Genomic DNA, 23,223 nt, shown 5'->3' on the forward strand with positions numbered 1-23,223 from the left:
GAATCAGTCAGCCTAGCTGGGTGCCAGGACAAATCTCAGTTAAACCACAGGCTATGATGTGTGTTCATTAACTTCTCAGGTGTACATTTTACACTGGTAGGAAATTTTATAAATAAATTAATTAATTACTAATTTTTATTGGACTATAGCTGATTCACAATGCTGTAGTAGCCTCAGGTGCACAGCAAGGTGAATCAGCCACACATATACATACACCAACTCTTTTCTTAGATTCCCCTCCTATATAGGCCATGACAGAGTATTGAGTAGAGTTCCCTGTGCTACACAGCAGGTCCCCATCAGTTATCCATTCTACATATAGTAGTGTGTACACGTCAATCCCAACCTCCCAATTTATCCCTCCCTATTTATCTCCTGGTAACCATAAGTTCGCTTTCTACATCCTCGACTCTACCTCTGTCCTGCAAACAAGTTCACTTGCACCCCTTTTCTAGACTCCGTATACAAGCAACATCACATGACATTCAACCTTCTCTGTCTGACCCACAGCACTCAGCACGACAATCTCCAAGTCCATCCATGTCGCTGCAAATGACATTATTTTGTTCTTTTTTATGGCTTAGTAATATTCCACTGTATTTATGTACCATATCTTCTTTATCCATTCCTCTGTTGATGGACACTTAGGTTTCTTCCAAGTCCTGGCTATTGTAAATGTAAATAATGCTGCAATGAACATTGGGGTGCATGTATCTTTTCGAATTATGGTTTTCTCTGGATATATGCCTAGGAGTGGAATTGCTGGGTCATATGGTAGTTCTATTTTTAGATTTTTAAGGAACTTTCATACTGTTCTCCATAGTGGCTGTATCAATTTACATTCTCACCAACAGTGTAGGGGGTGTTCCCTTTTCTCCACACCCTCTCCAGCATTTACTGTTTGTAGATTTTTTGATGATGGGCATTCTGACCCATGTGAGGTGATACCTCCTCATAGTTTTAATTTGCATTTCTCTAATAATTAGTGATGTTGAGCATCTTTTCATGTGCTTTTTGGCCAACTGTATGTCTTCTTTGGAGAAATGTCTATTTAGATCTTCCTCCCATTTTTTGATTGAGTTGTTTTTTTGTTGATATTGAGCTGTATGTGCTGTTTGTATATTTGGAAGATTAATCCCTTGTCGGTTGCTTCGTTTGCAAATCTTTTCTCCCAGTCTGAGGGTTATATTTTGTGTTTGTTTATGGTTTCCTTTGCTGTGCAAAACTTTTAAGTTTAACTAGATCCAATTTGTTTATTTCTGTTTTTATTTTCATTACTCTAGGAGGTGGATCAAAAGAGATCTTGCTGGGATTTATGTCAAAAAGTGTTCTGCCTATGAGTTTTATAGTATCCAGCCTTACCTTTAGGTCTTTAATCCATTTTGAGTTTATTTTTATGTATGGTGCTAGGGAGTGTTCTAATTTCATTCTTTTAGATAATTTGGACAATTAATAATTTTATGCTTCAAAGGAAACTATCAAGAAAGTGGAAATATCCTTTGGAATCCTTGTGTGATATTGCTTGGAATATAAAATTGTATTGATGGTATGAAAAAAAAATGGCAATTCCTCAAAAAATTGCAAACTGAGTCACTATCTGATCTAGCAATCCTACTTCTGTCAATTGAAGTGGAATTGAAAGCAGTGACTCAAACAGATATGTCGAAACAGATATATATGTTCATTTCACATTATTCATAGTAGCCATAGGTGGAAGCAACTCAAGTGTCCATCAACAGTTGAATAGACAAAAAAAATACCGTGCATACATACATCAGAGTATTATTTAGCTTTAAAAAGAAAGCAAATTTGACTCTTGCTACAACATAGATGAACCTTAGGACATTATGCTAGCTGAAATTAGCCTGACAAAAAAGGTCAAACACTGTATGATTCCATTGGTATGAGGTACCTACAGTAGCTAAATTCCTAGAGACAAAAAGTAGAATGGTTTTCTCCATTGTATATATGTACCACATCTTCTGTATCCATTCACCTGTGGATGGACTTTTAGGTTGCTTCCATGTCATGGCTATTGTAAACAGCACTGCAGTGACCATTGGGGTGCATGTATCCTTTCAAACCATGGTTTTCTCTGGATATATGCCCAGGAGTGTGATTGCTGGACCATATCGTAGCTATGTTTTTAGTTTTTTAAGGAACCTCCATACATACTGTTTTCCATAACGGGTACAGCAATTTACATTCCCACCAACAACCCTTTTTCTCTCCACCCTCTCCATCATTTATTGTTTTTTTGTTTTTGTTTGTTTTTTTCTCTAATGATGGAATACTCTCAAAAGGGAGAGCTTAAAACACCTTGTGAATTATTTATTTATTTATTTATTTTTCAAATTCTTTTCCCATTTAGGTTGTTACATAATATTGAGCAGAGTTCCCTATGCTATACAGTAGGTCCTTGTTGGTCATACATTTTATTTATTTATTTTTCAAATATTTATTTATTTATTTATTTATTTGTCTGTGCCTAGTCTTAGTTGCGGCATGCGGGATCTTCAGTTCTGGCATGCGGAATTTTTAGGTGTGGCGTGTGAACTCTTAGTTGCAGCATGTGGGATCTAGTTTGCTGACCAGGGATCGAACCCAGGCTTCTTGCACTGGGAGTGTGGAGTCTTAGCCATTGGACCACCAGGGAAGTCCCTGGTTATCCATTTTAAATATAGTAGTGTGTACATGTAAATCCCAAACTCCCTAAGTATCCCTCTCCCTCTCCCCTCTGGTAACCATAAGTTTGTTCTCTAAGTTTGTGATTCTGTTTCTGTTTTGTAAATAAGTTCATTTGTATCTTTTTTTTTTAGATTCCACATATAAGTGATATCATACAATATTTGTCTTTCTCTGACTTACTTCACTCAGTATGACATCTAGGTCCGTCCATGTTGCTACAAATGGCATTATTTCATTCTTTTTAATGGCTGAGTAATATTCCATTGTATATATGTACCACTTCTTTTTATCCATTCATCTGTCATCCATCATTTGTTGTCTGTAGACTTTCTGATGGTGGCCATTCTGACTGGTGTGAGGTGATATCTCACTGTAGTTTTGATTTGCATTTCTGTAATAATTAGCAATGTTAAGCATTTTTTCACGTGTCTCTTGGCCATCTGTATGTCTTCTTTGGAGAATTGTCTACTTAGGTCTTCTGCCCATTTTTTGATTGGGTTGTTTGTTTTTTTAATATTGAGCTGCATGAGCTGTTTGTAGATTTTGGAGATTAATTCCTTTTCGGTCACATAATTTGCAAATATTTCCTCCCATTCTGTGGATTGTCTTTTTGTTTTGTTTATGGTTTCTTTGCTGTGCAAAACTCTTTGCTTACTATAGCCCTCCCAACTTCCTTTTCCCTTCTTTAAAAGAATGCTCCTCTCCTTGCTGCAGGGGAACTTGCATGCCAAGGTTGCTGACCCCAAATTACAATTCTTTGCTAATCCTGGATAAACACATATTTTGCTGGAGAAATAATTGGCATCCTATTTGTTTATGTCAACATGGGTATAGAGTTTGGTTTTGAAAGATGAAAATAGTTCTGCAGATTGGTTTCCCAATGTCAATGTATTTCGTACTACTGAACTATACACTTAAAATGGTGAAAATGTAAATTTTATGGTATGTGTATATTATCAAAATTAAAAGTAAACTTTTAAGGCAAGACAGTGAACACAACCCTTAGAATGGAAGAAAATTTTGCAAATCATATATTTAAAAAAGAACTAATATTGAAAATATCTAGAGACTTCTTATAAGTTAGTTATAAAAAGTCAATTAACTGAATATTAAATGTGACAAGCATCTGAAGTCACATTTTTCCAAGTAAAATATACAAATGATCAAGGGCATATGGAAAGATTCTGGCCATTATTAGTCATCAGGGAGATGCAAATCAAAACCACAATGAGATTCCATGTCACAAAAACTAGGATGGCTAAAATCAAAAAGTGAGGTAATAAGTTTTATCCAGGATAGATGGAGAAATTTGAACTCTCATACAGGTTGGAATGAAAACAAAATAGCGAAGCCACTCTGGAAAAAGTTCTGGGAGTTCCTCAAATATTGAACCTAGAGTTATCATATGACCCATCAATCCCACTCCTTGGTATATGCCCAAGAATATGAAAATACATATTTGGCCAAAATTTATACATGAATTTTAGAGTAATGTGATTCATAGTAGCCAAAAGGTAGAAACATCTAAAGTTCCATTAACAGATGAATAGGTAAACAATGTGTTTTACCCAATTAATAAAATGTTATTCTGATGTAAAATGAAGGAAATATTGATTTATAATTTTCCCTTGAAAAAAATCATGCTGAGTCAATCAAAAGACCATATACTATAGAATTATTTTCATATGAAAGACCAGGATGGAGAAAAAGAAAGCAGATTAGTGGTTTTCTAAGGCCGGGGATTGGAGGAGGAAGATGGGAAGATTAGCAGTGACAGCTAAAGAGTAGAAGAGTTTCTTTTTGAAGTGAGAAAATCTTCAAAAATTGACTATGGTGATGAATGCATGTATCTACAAATATACTAAAAGCATGAAAATGTATACTTAATGGGTGCCTTCCACAGTATGTGCCATACATTTCAATAAAGTTGTTCAAATAAATCAATGCATGAAGTGTTTTGCAATGGAAAAGTTTTGCAATGCAGTCTCCTGGGAGTATAAGAATTTCCAGGTTAATTAATATCCATCACTTCACTTACTTATCTTTTTTTTTTTTTAATTTATTTATTTCGCTGTGCTGGGTCTTAGTTGCAGCATGTGGGATCTTCCATCTTCCTTGCAGTATGTGGGCTCTTTTAGTTCCGGCACGCAAACTCTTAGTTGCGGCATGTGGTATCTAGTTCCCTGACCAGGGATGGAAGCCGGGCCCCTGCTTTGGGAGTGCGGAGTTTTACCACTGGACCACCAGGGAAGTCCCAATTACCTTTATTTTTGTTTGTGTGGTCGGTATGCTTAAGATCCACTCTCTTAGCAGGCATGGAGCGAGTGGCAGGCCCGGCTGTGGCAACTAATGGCTTGGCTGCCGCCGCCTTCTCCGGCTCCGCCACAGGGTCAAAGTGGCTGCGGTGCTGGCCTCGAGTTTCCAGCGTGAGGAGGTGGCCGGTGGAGAGAGGCATAATGTTTGAGGCAGAGACCCTGAGGCAGCCCCGCACGTGGCCTCGTTCATTGCTCTGGACAGTGCCATCACCCTGTGGCAGTTCCTCCTTCAGCTCCAGGAGCCTCAGAAAGATCACATGATCTGCTGGACCTCTAATGACGGGGAGTTGAAGCATTTGCAGGCAGAAGAGGTGGCTCGTCTCTGAGGGATTCAAAAGAACAAGCCTAACGTGAATTATGACAAACACAGCCGATCTCTCAGATACTATTATATGAAGAATATCATTGAAAACGTGAGGGGTCAGAAGTTAGTGTACAAGTTTGTCTCGCACCCAGTTTCTGAATACGGTTCCTATGCCAGTGGGCAGGCTTGAGGGAGGCTGAAGCTTTACGCATCAGTGAAGTCAGCAGCGAGAGATCCATAGATGAGGAGAATGGAGGGAAAAAGAAGCCACCGCAGCCTGGTGCCAAGACCCCTAGCTGCAGTGACTACAGATACTCTGGCTTATATTCTTCATTTACCCTCAGATCTTTGAACTCCTCCAATAGGAAGCTTTTCAAATCTATAAAGGTTGAGAATCCAGCTGAGAAATTGGCAGAGAAAAAAATCCCCTCAGGAGCCAACACCATCTGTTACCAAATTTGTAACATCTTCCAAAAAGCCACCAGTTGAACTTCTTGCTGCCACCAGTTCAACTGACTCAAGTATTTCTCCATCTTCCAAAGAAACTACCCAAGCGCTGGAGACTTTGTCTTCCCCCAAACCGCCTTCGCTAGAAGCATCAACTTCTGCATCCAGTGCAACTGCCGCTTTTACCACCACACCTCCTATTTCGTCCATTTGCCCTTTTCAGGAACCTCCTAGAACACCTTCACTCCCACTGAGTTCCAACCCAGACATGGACGCAGACATGGAGCCTAAAGACCAGGATTCAGCTTTGCCAGAAAACAACAACACAAATAATTCATCAAGGTCCAAGAAACCCAAAGGGTTAGAGCTAGCACCGACCATCATGATCACAGGCAGCGATCCAAGCCCACTGATTATTACGCTAGCACTATTTTCACAGACACCCTTCTTGACTCTGTGTCCCTTGGTCTCCAGTATCCACTTTTGGAGTACTCTCAGCCCTGTTGCTCCCCTAAGTCCAGCCAGACTGCAAGGTACTAACACACTTTTCCAGTTTCCTTCTGTGCTGAACAGTCATGGGTTCTTCACTCTGTCTAACCTGTATGGACCTTCCACCCCTGGCCCATTTTCCACAGATCTACAGAAAACAACCTATGCACTTGAAGAATGGGAGAAACAAGGAATAAACAGAGAGACATTGAACATGAATATATTTAAAGTGTGCGATTGATACTTCCACAATGATGATAATAGTCTATTGTGATTTCTGCCATTCCCCATTAAAATGCTTTTTTTAGGGTTGCCTTAAAAAAAAAGATCCACTCTCTTCATAAATTTCAATTATACAATACAGTATAAGTGTATCAGATCATCATGTTTTAATCTTTAAATGCAGTTTTATTAGTTATACTTCAATAAACCTGAGGGGAGGCAGGAAGACTTTTAAGGTATTTTCCAATTTTCAGTACAACTTATTGTTTTTCTTCTATCAGTGGAAATAGGAATACAATTGCCTTGAATGCTGACATTTCAAGGTTTTCTAGGCACACGGGGAACACTGATCTAAAATAAATTTCCTTCCAGTGTAAAATGTATAGCTGAAAAGTTAATGCACACACCTCACAGCTTGTGGTTTGACTGAGATTTGTTCTGGCACCCAGCTAGGGCTGAGTGATTCAGACGTCCTACCAGAGCCAAGTGCTCTGGGATTCTTTAGCTTAAGTACCTAATGAGTGGGGATGGGGAGGGATGGGTGGAAGGCTCAGCGCTGTCAAGGACCAAAGATGAAACTGGAGCCAGCCACTTTATTACAAACGGTGAGTTCACATCTAAGTGTCTGCCTTTCTTAACAAGAAGCACAGTTCCATGCCAGGCAATCCCAGGCCAGGGAAAAGTTCTGTTACAAACCTTAAGTGCCAGGCGGGGACAGATTCAATCCCAGCGGCGCTAAGTGATTCTGCTGAGTCAGGCTTCCTCTCGCAGGTTTTCACTCAGGTACGAGGGGGCGGGGTATTGGGAATCTGTCCAAGCGGGAGGCTGCTGAGGCAGGTGGGTGGGGCGATGCTCCGCACAGGCGTGGACGTCCTTTTTTCCTCCAATTGCGCCTAGACAGAACTTTTCCCTGGCCTGGGATTGCCTGTGATAAGAGGATGGCCCAGGCCAGTCCTGCCTGGAAGAAGAGGGTCTTATGTCCTCCAGGGATCAAGGGCTTGGTGTAAGGCTGTGTGGCCAGGCACGGAACTGACCCGCAGAATAGCTCTTAGTAGGGCTGGCAAGAACTCATGAAATTTCCAGAGCGCTCCCCGCCTTCCCAAAGTCAGTTTCCCCTCTCCGATTCACATCATCTATCAACTATTCGTCTCCCGTGGTGTATTTTAAACACACCCAGTATTTTAATTGTTTATCCTGTTTGCGCAGAGTCGTGGATTGCATTGGGGAGGGGGGCGGTCTGTGGATGTTTTACACGAGCGGAAAGCCGAGAATAACCACTTGGAAGTAGGTGTATGAAATCCCTTCTCCTCCCAATTTTTTTTTTCTTGGAAGAGACATCCTATGGGAAGTCCTTTTGTGGAGGTTTTTTTTTTTTTTTGAAACTCTTCTGGACGAGCTAACCTGTGACCACTGCCCATCTCTGGGTTAGTCCCCTTCAAAAGATTTACTCTTATTTAAATTTCTTTTTTCAATAGTGTAAAATGTATTTAATTAATAGAGCTTGAAAGACCGTATAAAATATTTCCAAAGAGGCAAGAAGGGTAAATTTCAGGGGAAAAAAAAAAAAATCCAGTGTTACATTCCAGTTGTTAAGAATTTTTATTTCACAGGCTTCCCTGGTGGCACAGTGGTTAAGAATCCATCTGCCAATGCAGGGGACATGGGTTCAAGCCCTGGTCCAGGAAAATCCCACATGCCAGGGAGCAACTAAGCCCGTGCACCACAACTACTGAGCCTGTGCTCTAGAGCCCACAAGCCACAACTACTGAGCCCGCGTGCCACAACTACTGAAGCCTGTGCACCTAGAGCCCGGGCTCCACAACAAGAGAAGCCACAGCAATAAGAAGCCTGCGCACTGCAACGAAGAGTAGACCCCGCTTGCGGCAACTAGAGAAAACCCGCGTGCAGCAAGGAAGACCCAACGCAGCCAAAATAAATAAATAAATAAAATAAAATAATAAATAAATTTATTTTAAAAAAGAATTTTTATTTCGCTTTTTTTCATTCCCTAGTGAGTATGGTAAGTTCTTTTGGACTCTCCTTTACTTTTGGTTGATTTCAAATGAAATGCCAGGATTTAGACTTGGAGACAAAAAGTATTCAAGTGTGATTACTTATGTACTAATTAAACTTGCCTTGGAATTAATTGACTTTTTTTTTTCCTGAACGGAATAGATACTTGGGGTTTTCTGGGTGAACTAGTAAAAGTGGCTGAGAATTTTCTTCTCTCATTTCCACATACACACTGGGTTTGAGTGATTTTGCTGAATTGTCCAAACAGGGTTTGTGTATTTAAATGATCATTGGTGCTTACCGTATTTAAAGACTTGTTCTACTATCACCACACTAATTTTAAGACATTTCCATCACTCCCAAAATGAACCTCATGTCCATTAGCAGTAACTCTCCCTTCTCATCCCGAGGCCTAGGAAATCACTCATCTATTTTCTGATTGTATATATTTGCTTTTCTGGGTATCTCACATAAAATATCAGTGGTGGTCGAGAGTGCCTGTAGTGGAGAGCAGAGCCTGAAGTTTGTATCCTCAAACTAAGGCCCCCTTTGAGCCTGCACAGGGAAGTGGATCTTCCTGGACATCCTCCCCCTGCCCAGTCCTACCTGCTCACACCCACCAATGGTGGTTCTTATACTGTGAGAAGCTGCAGAGCCCTGAAATCTGGGGGTGCAAGTGCACCAGGGTGTGGGGATGATGCCCTTTCAGGGTGGTACTTGTGATTTCCTTTAGCCTAGGCATTTTAAATGTTGTATTTGAGCATTGCCCCATGATATAGGTGCACTCAGAGTGTAATTTGTGCCCATTGAGAAGTCTGTGAGGATAAGTGTTCTGTCCAGTGGACAAAGGGTTTATGAATATGGGAGTCCATTTGGATCAGAACCTTACCCTGAATCAGGCTTGGAGTTTCCTGACTTGTGATCATGGAAGCCTGGGGTAGGGAGAGCTTCCCTGCCCACAGGACTGGGGAGGGTTTGTGGAGCTCCCAGAGTTTATTTTTGTGGGTGCTCAGGTATCCCTGCCCTCATTGAGGGACTGACCCTCTACAGGACTTTTATCTCAATGGGACGTATCTAGACCCTCAAGTCTGGAAAGATAGTCAACTTTCTGAATGTGGGCTTTTCTTCCAAACTGTAGGGAACACAGGCTGCTTACCTGTTTTGATTCTAATACTTGTGTTTCTTTTCTTGGATTCCTTTATCCATTGAGGATTACAGCCCTTTGATTCTAATTTCCATTAACACTTGGGCTTTTAAAATTTATGTTGATTGACAGATACCATCTAAGGCAAGAAAAATGTGCAGTCAAGTAGAATTTTTGTTTCATTTAGACAAGAGGACCTCAAGACATGAGATGGGTGTACTTAAGTCTCAGGTGCTTTTCCATTTTTAGGTCAACGTTTGTAAGTGCCTGTTGCCTAGATAATTTTGACAATTAAAAGGCCTCTACTCTTCCTAAAGGAAATGAATTTCTATTTTAATGGATGTGGGGAAAAAATACAATTTAATTCTATTTTAATTGATAGGAAATCACCTCCAAGTTTATGTAAATCTTTCAAATTCCTAGTACATTTATTTTTATTTATTTATTTATTTTTGACTGTGTTGGGTCTTCGTTTCTGTGCGAGGGCTTTCTCCAGTTGTGGCAAGTGGGGGCCACTCTTCATCGCGGTGCGCGGGCCTCTCACTATCGCAGCCTCTCTTGTTGCGGAGCATAGGCTCCAGACGCGCAGGCTCAGTAATTGTGGCTCACGGGCCTAGCTGCTCCGCGGCATGTGGGATCTTCCCAGACCAGGGCTCGAACCCGTGTCCACTGCAGATTCTCAACCAATGCGCCACCAGGGAAGCCCCCTAGTACATTTAAAGGTTAAATTGCAAACCTCAAATGTAGTGTAATATGCTCCTTATTTCTGAAAATATTTCCAATGTTTACTATAAAGGAGGGAGAGAAAAGCAATAATGTCCCTTGTCCTTTTAGTTAGGAAGGGAGTTTTTATTTTTTTGGTTTGCAGTTTTATATCCATAACTGTTTAAAGGATCAAATCTTGCAGTGGTTTTCTATGTAGAATATTTAAAATTAAATTCCTGAGGGAAGAAATTAACTTAAGAAGACTCCCTGCCCACAGTTGTAGCTGCACTCCTCTGCTCTGAACTCCATTTACCCTCACATAACCAGTTTTGATTAAGCCTTCATCATCCTCTTAGTGTTTCTTAATATACAAACAATCCAGTGCGAATGCCTGTTTTTCTTACAGTTTTTATTCTCGTAACGATTATTTGGGATCCACCTATTTGATGTTTGAGTACTGAAAGTTAAGCCTCACCATTACCTAGTGCTTCTTACCTGAACAGGTTGATTAGAAAGCCTGAAGGCTCCTGCTCTGTGAGCTGCTGTTTGCTGGGGAGCTTTTCCTGTGCCCTGTTCTGCCCTGTGTTGCATTGCTGACCCCACCAAGCCTGGGTTGTATATAAGGAGGACTCCAAGTTGGCAGTTTCTGTTAGTTCCTTGTACTTTGGGAGCAGGAGTATGAGAATGGGGCCCTCCTTCCCGTGGTCCTGGGTTGATGTCTGAGCTGGAACCTATCTGTGTTTAGATTAAAGGTGTGAATGAGGCTGGGTTTGCCCAGACATTGTTGGGTGTGGGAGGGTTGGGGGCTAGGAGAATGATATACTCTGTGACTAAGATGAGCCCAAAAGATAGTCACTACTATAAAAAGAGCAGCTACTTCAGAGAAAGTGAAAGAGAAGAGACAGGGAAAGGCAGCCAGTAGGTGGTGAGCTTCCAGAAGGCTCACCAAGGGCGGGGGAGGAGGGGGGGTAAGCTGGGAAAAAAAAAAAAAAGTAGGCTCACCAAAACTTTTAAGTAACTCTGAGGCACTTGCCCCTTCATCTATTGCAACAAGGATCCTTACCCTCTGGGTTATGCTGGACAACACCCGCTGTTTCAGTTTGGCACAGCAAAGGGGTTAGTTCAAACCCAATTTAAACTCGGGTTTCTTAAGTTGTGTAAAACTATCAGGGTCATAGAGGGGGCCTCTAACCCTCTGGGCAGTGATTGGAGGTTCTCTGAGGAGGGATTTAAGTTGGCCATAGGCTTCTGATGCAAGGCACTGCCCTAGGTCCTACATTAATATGCCAGTAAAGCTGCAATTATCCCCCTGGTACTGGGATCTCTTAAAACTAGAGGCTGCCACTGAGATGCCTGTTATGGCTTTGGTACTGGAAAGAGCACCCCAGCATTTCAGCTTGGCTACTGACAACTATTTGTGATATGATGTAGCCAAACCTCAGCTGGATTATGCCTTCCATTGGAGAGATGACATTTCTTTCTTCAGTCCTTTGAAAGATGCTGTGGTGCTGGAGAAGCCACCCTTCTCCAACACCTTGGTTGCCTGGATAGTTTCTTGGGATTAACTGAATGCACAGATCTGGGGATTGCATAGACTAAGAATGACAATACACCCTGGTACATAATGGAGCTCAGTGGAGAACTGGTGCCCTTCATCCCTTAATTGGGACATCCTTGATGGAGAACCAAACACAGTGGTCCCTACATCTAACCAAACATCAGGCAGTCATCAGGATGAGTTGTAATGAGTCAGTCCTCTTTTTTTTTTTAAATAAACTTCATCTCTTTTGGAGCAGTTTTGAGTTTTAAATCTTGTATGACTGGTCCATTTGTTACAATTGCTGAACCCATACTGATGCATTAAGGGGCAAAGATTACATTAGCATGGAGTTTTTGTGTTACATGATGTGTGGATTTGGCAAATGTTTAATAACATGTATTCATTTCTGCACATATAGTGTAGTTTTACTTCTCTAAACTTCCTCTCTGCCACACTTATTGATTCATCTCTACCTCTAATCCCTAAATCCTTCAGAAGCAAAGATCATTTTACTGTCTCGTGATTTTGTCTTTTCCAGAACGTCATATACTTGGAATCAAACAGTATATAGCTTTGTCAGATTGGCTTCTTTCACTTAGCAATATACTTTTACGCTTCCTCTATGTGTTTTCACAGCTTGATACCTCATTTCTTTTCATCAGTGAACAGTATTTCATCCTAAGGATATACCACTGATTATTTATTTGACTCTTGAAAGATATCTTGCTTACCTCTAACTCATGCCTGTTATGAATAAAGCCCCTACAGGTATTAGTGTGTGGGTTTTGTGTGAACATAAGAGTCTAACTCATTTGGACAAATAACGAGAAGTGTGATTGCTGGATCTTACTATACATAGTAAGAGTATATTTTGTTTTGAAAGAAAGCTCCTGTCTTTCATTGTAGGGGTACAAAATTCCATTCCCCCCAGCAGTGAATGCGGATTATCTTCACATCTTCACTAATATTTGGTGTTCTGAGTGTTTTGTATTTTATGCATTAAATAAGTGTGTAGTGATATCTTGTTGTTTTATCTGCAATTTCCCATAGATATTTGAGGTTGAGCATGTTTTCATATTTCTTATTTCCTTTCTGTATTTTATTTTATTTTTTTTGGAGAGCTGTTTGTTTAGATCTTTTCCCCATTTTTAATTGAGTTGTTTGTCTTCTTACTGTTTTTGTTTTTTGTTTTGGGGGAGTTTTTTTGGCCTCACAGCATGTGGGATCTTCGTTCCCCGACCAGGGATCTAACCAGTGCTCCCAGCAGTGGAAGTGTGGAGTCTTAACCAGTGGATCTTCCTGGAAGTCCCTCTTCTTACTGTTGAGTTTTAATAGTTCTTTAGATATTTTGAATACCAGTCATTTATCACGTAGGTGTTTTGCAAGGATTTTCTGCTGTTCTGTGACTTGTCTTTTCATTCTCTTAACACTGTCTTTCTCAGGAGAGATGTTTTTCATTTTAATGAAGTGAAATTATACTTTTTTTCTTTTACAAACCTTGTGTTTGTTGTTATATTTGAAAATTCATCACCCAACCCAAGAGGACCTATATATCCTTCTATGATATTTTCCAGGAGTTTATTACTTTTGCATTTTACGCTTAGATCTGTGACATGTTTTGAGGTTCTTATGGTGAAATGTGTAAGTCCTGTGTCTACATTCTTGTGTGTGTGTGTGTTTGTATATGAATATCCGTAATTTCCAGCACTATTTGTTTAAAAGATTTTCTTTTCATTTGAATTGCCTTTCCTTCATTGTCCAGGTTCAGTGTTGGTCTATAGGAAAACAATTAATTATCTTTCAATCTTGGGATATGTCTTCTTAACTCCAAGGGTTATCTGTTGTTGGAGAATCTTTCAGATGTTTCACAGAGATAACTATGTCCTAGAGAACAAATGTTTGATTTTACCTACAGGATTCATGAATGTGTTCTTTCTCAGGAAGTAGAAGTTCCCTCTGTACTTGTTTGTGATCATAAACGGGTGTTGGATTATATCAAATCCTTTTTTATTTTCATATCCCCCACTGTTCCTTTCTGATATTAGTAATTTCTGTCTTTTCTCCTAGTAATCTTGACTAGATGTTAATCAATGTTAATAATCTTCTCAGGGCTTCCCTGGTGGCACAGTGGTTACAAATCCGCCTGCCAATGCAGGGGACACAGGTTCAAGCCCTGGTCTGGGAAGATCCCACGTGCCGCAGAGCAACTAAGCCCGTGCGCCACAACTACTGAAGCCCGCGCACCTAGAGCCGGTGCTCTGCAACAAGAGAAGCCACCACAGTGAGAAGCCCATGCACCACAACGAAGAGTAGCCTCCACTCGCTGCAACTAGAGAAAGCCCATGTGCAGCAATGAAGACCCAACGCAGCCAAAAAAAAAAAAAAAACAACTCATAGAACTAGCTTAAAATTTTTTTTCTCCTTCAATTCTCCACAATTACATTAATTTTGTTTCTGATTTTTATAATTTTGTTCTGCTTACTTTGTGGTTATATCCTCTTCTTATTATTTTTTCCTAAGGTAGATGCTTGCATTATTGTTTACCCATCTATTTTTTTACCAGTGTATTTGGTTGATGGCATAAATTTCACGGTAGGCACTGCTTTTGCTACATCTCACAATTTAGCTCAAAATAAATTTAATTTCTCGAGTCTTCTTCTTTAATTCTATGTATTATTTAGACATGTGTTGTGGAATCTCTACATAGTAGGGCGTTTTCCAACTCTCTTGCTGTTATTGATTGCTAGAGTAATGCTTTTGAGATCTAAGAGCATCGTTTGTATGATTTTTGTTCTTTCCAATTTGTTAAGGTATGTTTTATGTCTGAGAAAGTGTTCTGTCTTGTTGAATGTTCTATGTGAACTTGAGAAGAATGTGTATTCTGCTCTTGTTGTATTCCATAGATTACAATTAAATTGATTTGTTTCACAGTGCTTTTCAATTCAACTCTGTCTTTGCTGATTTTTGGCCTGCTGGAATTTACAGCTTTTGATAAGGGGGTGTTGATGTATTACTATAATAATGGATTCATGTATTTCTCCTGGCATTCTTTCAGGTCTTGCCTTATGTATTTTGCCCCTTTATTGCCATGTATGTACAGATGAAGGATTATTATGCCTTCTTGGAGAATGGACCTTTTTGTTATTCTGTAAAGTCCCTTTTTATTTCTGTGTTTTCCTTGGTCTGAAATCTGCCTTGTCTGAAATTCATATACCAATGCCAGCTTTCTTTTGATTAGTTTTGGCATGGTGCATTTTTCTCCATCCCTTTACTTTTCATTGACATGCATGTTTATATTTAAAACCAGCTTTTGGAGAAAACATATAATTGCAATTTTAAAATCTGCTATTACTGTATTTCCCTTTCATTTGTATGCAGACCATTGATGATCGAAGTGGTGATTAATATAGTTGGATTAATATCTACCACACCTTTTACTGCTTCTAACTGTTGCCCTTATTCTTTTGTTTGTTTTCTCTCTATTTTCTACCTTCTCTGGATTTAATTGAGCATTTTACCTGATTCTTCCTTTTTTCCTCTCTTAACCTATACCTTTTAAAAAACCTTTTTTAGTCATTGCCCTTGAGTTTTCAGTATACATTTAGAACTAACCCATGTCTTCTGCAACTTAACACTATACCTCTTCAATGGTTGTGCAGGTACATCATACCACACTATTCTCAACTCCCCTCCTCTGTCCCTTTTGACATGGCTGTCATTTATTTCATTTATTCACAAGGTTATCATTACCAGTGTCATTGTTGCTAATATTATTTTACACAAAGTGTCATCTGTTTTATAAGAAATATAAAAGATGTTTGAAGAAGAAAGATGTGGTAGATTGCAAAATTAATAACAAAAGGTACTTCGTTGATCATACTTTCCTTAAAAACAGCAATTGTTTGAAAAACTATGGGACTTCCCTGGCAGTCCGGTGGTTAAGACTCCACGCTTCCACCGCAGGGGGCGCGGGTTTGATCCCTGGTGGGGGAACTAAGATCCCATATGCTGCCTGGCGTGGCTAAAAAACAAAACAAACAAACAAACAAAAAACTATGTACATGTTCTAAGGGAACAACAGTCTGTAGACAATGCTGTGATACTGCATGTTCAAATGAACTTGCATTCATGCGAGCAACAAATTACGGAATTCCTTGTGGGATTCTTAAACCACAAGTAAACTACAGGTGGTCCCTGATTTACTGTGGTTCGACTCAACGATATTTCTACTTAATGATGGTGCAAGAGCAATATACATTCAGCAGAAACCGTACTTTGAATTTTGATATTTTCCCTGGCTAATGATATGCAATACAATCCATGAGCCTGGGCACCAACCCAGTCAGCCAGGAGGTCACATGGTAAACAGTCGATACACTTGCAACCATTCTGTTTTTTGCTTTCAATACAGTAGTTAATAATTAAAAAAAAAAAAGATGTTTGCCTTTATTTATTCCTTTTTGATTCCCCCTTCATCATTTCCATTTCTTTCTGATGAATTTTTAAATGTTTCTTTTCAAAGTAGGCATACTAATGACAAATTCCCTCAATTTTTGTCTCAGAATATCCTCATTTCTTCTTAATTTTAAAAAATAATTGCTCTTCATAACAATTCGAGGAGAGTGGTTTTTTAATTTTAAAACTTTAGATATTTCAATCTACTCTGGGTTTTGTTTTTTTTGTTTTTTTGGGTTTTTTTCCTGAAAAGAAGTCCAATTTGTTTCTAATCTTTTTTTCTCTATACCTAAAGTATGTCTTACCCTCTGGCTTCTTCCAATATATTCTCTATGCCTTTGGCTTTTTTCTCTAGCTTGAATATGATATCCTTTGGTCTCCATTTTAGGTGGTTTCACATTTAGTGTTCACTGAGCTTCATGGACCTACATTTGTTGTCTATCATTAATTTTGGGAAAAACTCAGTGATTGTTACTTATATCTTCTATTTATTTTACTTTTTTTTTGGCTGCATTGGGTCTTCATTGCTGCACACGGGCTTTCTCTAGTTGCGGCGAGCGGGGCCTACTCGTCGTTGTGGTGCACAGGCTTCTCATTGCGGTGGCTTCTCTTGTTGCGGAGCAGGGCTCTAGGTGCACAGGCTTCAGTAGTTGTGGCACACAGGCTCTAGAGCGCAGGCTCAGTAGTTGTGGAGCATGGGGGCTTAGTTGCTCCATGGCATGTGGGATCTTCCCAGACCAGGGATGGAACCCATGTCCCCTGCATTGGCAGGTTGATTCTTAACCACTGCGCTACCAGGGAAGTCCAATCATACGTATTTTAATCTTATGTTAAAGAGGGTCATGCTATGGTTCATAGATATTGAGTTGTATCATTTCTCTTCTTTTTTGTCTTTGCGTTAGATTCTGCTGAAACAAATTTTATTGAGTACAGATTTAAGAACAGGTAATTTGGGGCATATTTTAAAAACGTCTTTTTTTTCTTTTTCTTTCCCAATTTTGGAGACATTGGTTTGCCTCTTGAAGTCAATGTTCTCATGGCTCTGGGAAGACTTGTTTATTTCAGGTTTTTTCATTCTCTTCTTGTGAGATTGAATGTCACAGCTTCTAAATTCATGAATCCCAGACTAGATTTTGGCCTGGCAGCAGCTAGAGTAGCTGCTTGGGAAACACTTGTTTCTGAAATTGCAGAATGGAGACTTTCTGTTGTTTTGGAGGAAACCACTGATGAAACCTTTACATATTTTATAATCATGGGAAAATTCACCATCAAACCATTATGGACTTTGGTGAACTCCCTTGTAAACTGTAGCTTTTATTAACCTGTTCCTTGAGGGCAGTAAGGCCCAGGGTGTACTGTTAGGGTTTGATGAGAAAGAGTTCTTCTGGCATGTTATTGTACTGTGTGTTCTAAAATTTGCCTGGAAGCATCCCTGAGACACATGACTATAGGGATTTTGTGGTCTAACATACTGTTGCTTCTTCCTCATGAGTGAGCTCTAAGTTTCAAATTTTCTAGCTATATCAAATTATATATAGAGAAAGGAAAAACAGAGTCTTTGATAATTATTACACAAGTAGAAGGCAATGGTTCCCCAGAAGAATATTTATATACTCAGGCAGCTGCATCTGATTTCTTTAAAGGCCTGGAAGCCTTTGGGACAATGTGGTCAGCTGGGCTTTGTTTTTTGTTTTGTTTTTAACAGCTCTTTTTAGCATTTTATTTTATTTTATTATTTTCTTGGCTATGCCGCATGGCATGTGGGATTTTTGTTCCCCGACCAGGGGTTGAACCCCTGTCCCTTGCATTGGAAGCACGGAGTCTTAACCACTGGACCACGAGGGAGGTCCTGACCTTTGTTAAAAGTTTGATTTCTACAGGTCACCTGGACTCTGACATTAGGTGATATGACTAGAAAAAAGCTTCCAGTTCTTCACTGTGTTTTCAGTCATTGAAACCTCATGCAGACTTTGATCCTCTGCTTCATGGAGTGCTGTAAATTGTGGATCTTAAGGAGGAAGATGAAAGGATTTTTTTTTCTTTATCAGTGAATCACTCGGTTCTTTACTTTGCAAAACATTATTTTCTTTTTAAGCGGACAAGTACTCCAAGGAATACAGATTCTTCCGTACTGTGGTACTTTAGAGGAACAATAGTATCACCCACACCATGAGGCGCAGGGACTCTCATCCCATCAAGGGCTAGCTGTGGGCCTCACCCCCTCTTCCAGCTGCTCTGGGATGACAAATCTGCAGACATTTGAGTTGACCCAAGGTCCTGCGTGGGCTCCTGACTTGGACACCAGGCAGTGCGGAATAGGTTTTTTCCCCTACCTTCAAGCATCAAGTCTTCCTCCATCAGAAGCATCAGGCATGAAATTTATGAGCAAGTATTTGCAAGGATGCAAATACAAATTCTGACCTCTGATGACCTAATCTCCTCAACTGATGTGTGCTGAGAATGCTTTATGGTGGCTTTGCATCAATATGAGGATCAAGTGCCGTCTACCAGAGAAGGGATTTAAATCAGTTGCCTTTTGATTTACCTTCAGTGGTGCATTTGGAGAGCAAGGGGAGAAGATGCTGTTAAGGCCTATATCATGCAAACAGTCCCACCTGTCCCATATCAGTTACAGGCCTCCAGGCTCAAAGGGATTGCCGAAATCATCTAGCAACTACACACCCCCATCTGATGCATCAATTCTGTCTCCATCAGTCTCTGTTATAATAACTCCAAGGACAGGGAGCTCACTACATCATGAAGTTCAGGTGCTCAAAAATGGGAAAGGTCTGCCCTAATGAGGGAAAGGATTTTTTTAAAAAATATTTATTTATTTTGGCTGTGCCAGGTCTTAGTTGTGGCACGTGGAATCTTTAGTTGAGGCAGTGGGATCTTTTAGTTGCAGCATGCAGGATCTTTAGGTGCAGCATGTGGGATCTAGTTCCCTGACCAAGGATCGAACTCAGGCCCCCTGCATTGGGAGCATGGAGTCTTAGCCACTGGACCACCAGGGAAGTCTCTGAAAGGATTTTTTCACAAGAAATTGATGTTCTTAAAATGATATTTGTTTCACTTGTATAAAATTTCCGTCATTTCCTAACACTCTCTGGGCTTTGCCATTAAAGAGGTATAAACTATTATGTGATCACAGAAATAATGTGCAAATAATTTTCATTTCTTCATGATGCTGTTAAATTACTGAGGAAGTATGGAGAGTAAGTTTCTCATGATAAAGTCATAGAATAACTCTTTGGAAATAACAGAATCATAACTATCCTTCCTGTAAATGGAGTATAGATGTCTAACTCTGTCAGTCTCATGCATCTTACTGTGCACATATTTCGGGTCTTTTAGGGCTCAATGGCCATTGAGGATGTGGCTGTGAACTTCATTCTGGAGGAGTGGGCTTTACTGGATCCTTCACAGAGGAAACTCTACAGAGATGTGATGCAGGAAACCTTGAGGAACCTGGCCTCAGTAGGTAAGAATGAGGAAATTCCCTCACTTTGTCAACTGGAAAACAAGTGTTTCTCACCCATCAATATTGTTCCAAAATCTGGAATGTGGATTGGAAGACATTGGTAAAGAAACTAGGCATGGTCATAGCTCATCATGGACCTAGAATATAATAATTTTTATATAATTTCTGATACTTTGGGATCATTTTTCTGGGTCTTCATTTCAGGAACAAAACAAAAAGATCATGACATTGAAGATCAGTACAAAAATCAGGGGAGAAAATTAAGGTAAGTCACAGTCATAATAGCAAGCACTGTCTCATATGAGAGAATCATGGGATATTATGAAAATTTTAAAAGAAGCAAACAAAACAAATAGCCCCATCTTCAAATTTAGTTAATCTTAGAAAATTTCTACCAAAAATACTTTTTTAAATGGGATATAAATGTTCAGTGTTTGAAAAGTAGTTCACTTGCAGTCAGTATTAATAAACCCTATATTTGACTATAACTTTTTTTTTCTTTTTCTTGGCTGTGTTGGGTCTTTGTTGGTGCATGGGCTTTCTCTAGTTGCGGGGAGCGGGGGCTATTCTTTGTTGAGGTGCTCTGGCTTCTCACTGTGGTGGCTTCTCTTGCTGCAGAGCACGGGCTCTAGGTGCACAGGCTTCAGTAGTTGTGGCTCATGGGCTCTAGAGCACAGGCTCAGTAGTTGTAGCTCGTGGGCTCTAGAGCACGCCTCAGTGGCGCACGGGCTTAGTTGCCCTGCGGCATGTGGGATCTTCCTGGACCAGGGCTCAAACCCGAGTCCCCCACACTGGCAGGTGGATTCTTAACCATTGCGCCACCAAGGAAGTCCCTGACTATCACTTTTTAATAGAAAGGGTGAAGTCACATTCCAGAGCATTCAGTATATTCCATTTCTAACAGTTCACACAAAATAGAAAACAATACTATTCTTATAATTCATGGTAAATACAATAAATGTAAAATGATTAATAAAGAAATCATTAATAATGTTCTCATTATTTACAGAAATTTTATGGTAGAGAGATTCTCTAAAAGTAAAGACAGTAGTTCCTGTGGAGAAACCTTCAACCTTATTCAAACTCTCAATCTGGAAAAGAAAACTACTGGATTAAAACCATGTGAATGCAGTGCATGTGGAACAGTCTTCATGGATCATTCATCCCTTAATAGACACATGAGATGTCACATTGAACACAAAACACGAGAGTATCAAAAATATGGTGAAAAGCCATATAAATGTAAAAAATGTGGGAAAGCATTCATTTATCCCAGTTCTCTTCGAAAACATGAAAGGACTCACACTGGAGAGAAACCCTATGAATGTAAACAGCGTGGAAAAACCTTTCTATATCAAAAAACCTTCCAAACACACAAAAGAAGTCACACAGGAGAGAAACCCTATAAATGCAAACAATGTGGTAAGAGATGTGGTTCTCAAATAGGTTTGCAAATACATGAAAGAAGTCACACTGGAGAAAAACCCTATGAATGTAAAGAATGTGGGAAAGCATTCATTTATCCCAGTTCTCTTCAAATACGTGAAAGGAGTCATATGGGAGAGAAACCCTATAATGCAAGCAATGTGGTAAAAGATTCAGTTCTCAAAAACATTTCCAAATACATGAAAATAATCACACTGGGGAAAAAAAACCCTATGAATGTAAGGAATGTGGGAAAGCCCTCATGTGGGAAACAGGCTTTCGACAACACATGGTAACACTCACTGGAGATGGACTTTATAAATGTAAGAAATGTGAGAAAGCATTCATTTATCCCACTTCTCTTCGAATACACGAAAGGAGCCACAGTGGAGAGAAACCCTATCAATGTAAAGAAGGTGGAAAAGCCTTTAAATGTCCTGAAACTATTCAAATACATGAAAGAATTCTTAGAGGAGAGAAACCCTATGAATGTAAAATATGTTCTAAAGTATTGTGTACTCCCAGTTCTCTTCAAAATCATGAAAGAATCCACATTGGAGAAAAACCCTATGAGTGTAAGGAATGTGGGAAAGCCTTCACATGGCATAAAACCTTTCAAAAACACATGATAACACACACTAGAGATGGAATTTGTAAATGTAAAGAATGTGAGAAAGTATTCATTAATCCCAATTCTCTTAAAATACATGAAAGGACTCACACTGGAGAGAAACTATATCAATGTAAAAAATGTGGTAAAAGTTTTAGTTCTCAAAAAGGTTTCCAAATGCATGAAAGAACCCATACTGGAGAAAAACCCTATGAATGTAAAATATGTGGGAAAACCTTCACTTCCCCTTAGGTTCAAGTACATAAAAGAATTCACACTGGGGGCTTCCCTGGTGGTCCAGTAGTAAAGAATTGCCTTATAATGCAGGGGACACAGGTTCGATCCCTGGTCAGGGAACTAAGATCTCACATGCCTCAGGGCAATTAAGCCTGCGTGCCACAACTACTGAGCTCATGTGCCTCAAACTAGAGAGCCTGCGTGCCACAAACTACACAGCCCATGTGCTCTGGAACCCGTGTGCCACAACTACATAGCCCACGCACCCTGGAGCCTGCGTGCCACAACAAGAGAAGAGAAAAACCCACATGCCACAACTAGAGAGAAGCCTGCGTGCCACAATGAAAGATCCTGCATGCCTCAACAAAGATCCCATGCAGCCAAAAATAAATAAAATAAATAAATAAATAAAATAATAAGTCTTTAAAAAAAAATTCACACTGGATAGAAACCCTATCAATGTCAGGAATATGGGAGATCCTTCATTTGTCTCTCAAGTATTTGAAGACACATGAGACTGCACACTGCATAGAGACCATATAACATGAAGAATGTGGGAAAGGCTTCTCTGATCTCTGGACTTTGGGAAAGGATGAAAGGATTCACTAGATAAAACATCTTGTTTGTAAACAGCCTCAGAAAGACTTCAATTGGCCCATCCTTAGATGTGAAAACTCCCATGGAGAAGAAATATAAACGTAAGTAACATTAGATAACTTGATGGAAAGTAATCCAAGCCTAATGTTCCAGAAAACATTCAGTATGAAAAAGTTGTTTTAAAAGTTCATAAATATGTTGTGTTTACTAGGGATCTTTCTTAAAGTGTATTCTTGGACAGTGGATTTCTGCTAATTTGAGAAATAAATATTAATGTGAGTTAATTCTGGAAGTTATCTTTAAACAGTAGTACATAAGTTATAAAGGTAGTGATTTTTCGTTTAATCAAATAATGATTTTTTGTTTCCATTTTGAAGTCTGTTGGATCCATGTGTGAGTTAAAGTGTATTTGTAATATGCAGTTAGGCTTAAAATTTTATATTTTATTCGTTCTCTGTTAAATGACCATTGAAAATAGCAGCTTGGTATTTGTTGGGATTTTCCTAGTGACCTTGGGTGGCAGTTCCTGGATGTCCCTAATATATTATATA

At 39.6% G+C, this 23,223-nt stretch overlaps 2 pseudogenes; both read left to right on the forward strand.

Annotated features, from left to right (window-relative positions):
* Positions 1-5,003: 5,003 nt before the first annotated feature.
* Positions 5,004-6,484, forward strand: LOC133090681 (ETS domain-containing protein Elk-4-like; annotated as a pseudogene).
* Positions 6,485-19,682: 13,198 nt separating this feature from the next.
* On the forward strand, positions 19,683-22,580 carry LOC133090682 (zinc finger protein 709-like; annotated as a pseudogene).
* The last annotated feature ends 643 nt before the right edge of the window (positions 22,581-23,223 follow it).

The sequence above is a fragment of the Eubalaena glacialis genome, chromosome 4, assembly GCF_028564815.1.
Source record: "Eubalaena glacialis isolate mEubGla1 chromosome 4, mEubGla1.1.hap2.+ XY, whole genome shotgun sequence".
Taxonomy (NCBI): domain Eukaryota; kingdom Metazoa; phylum Chordata; class Mammalia; order Artiodactyla; family Balaenidae; genus Eubalaena; species Eubalaena glacialis.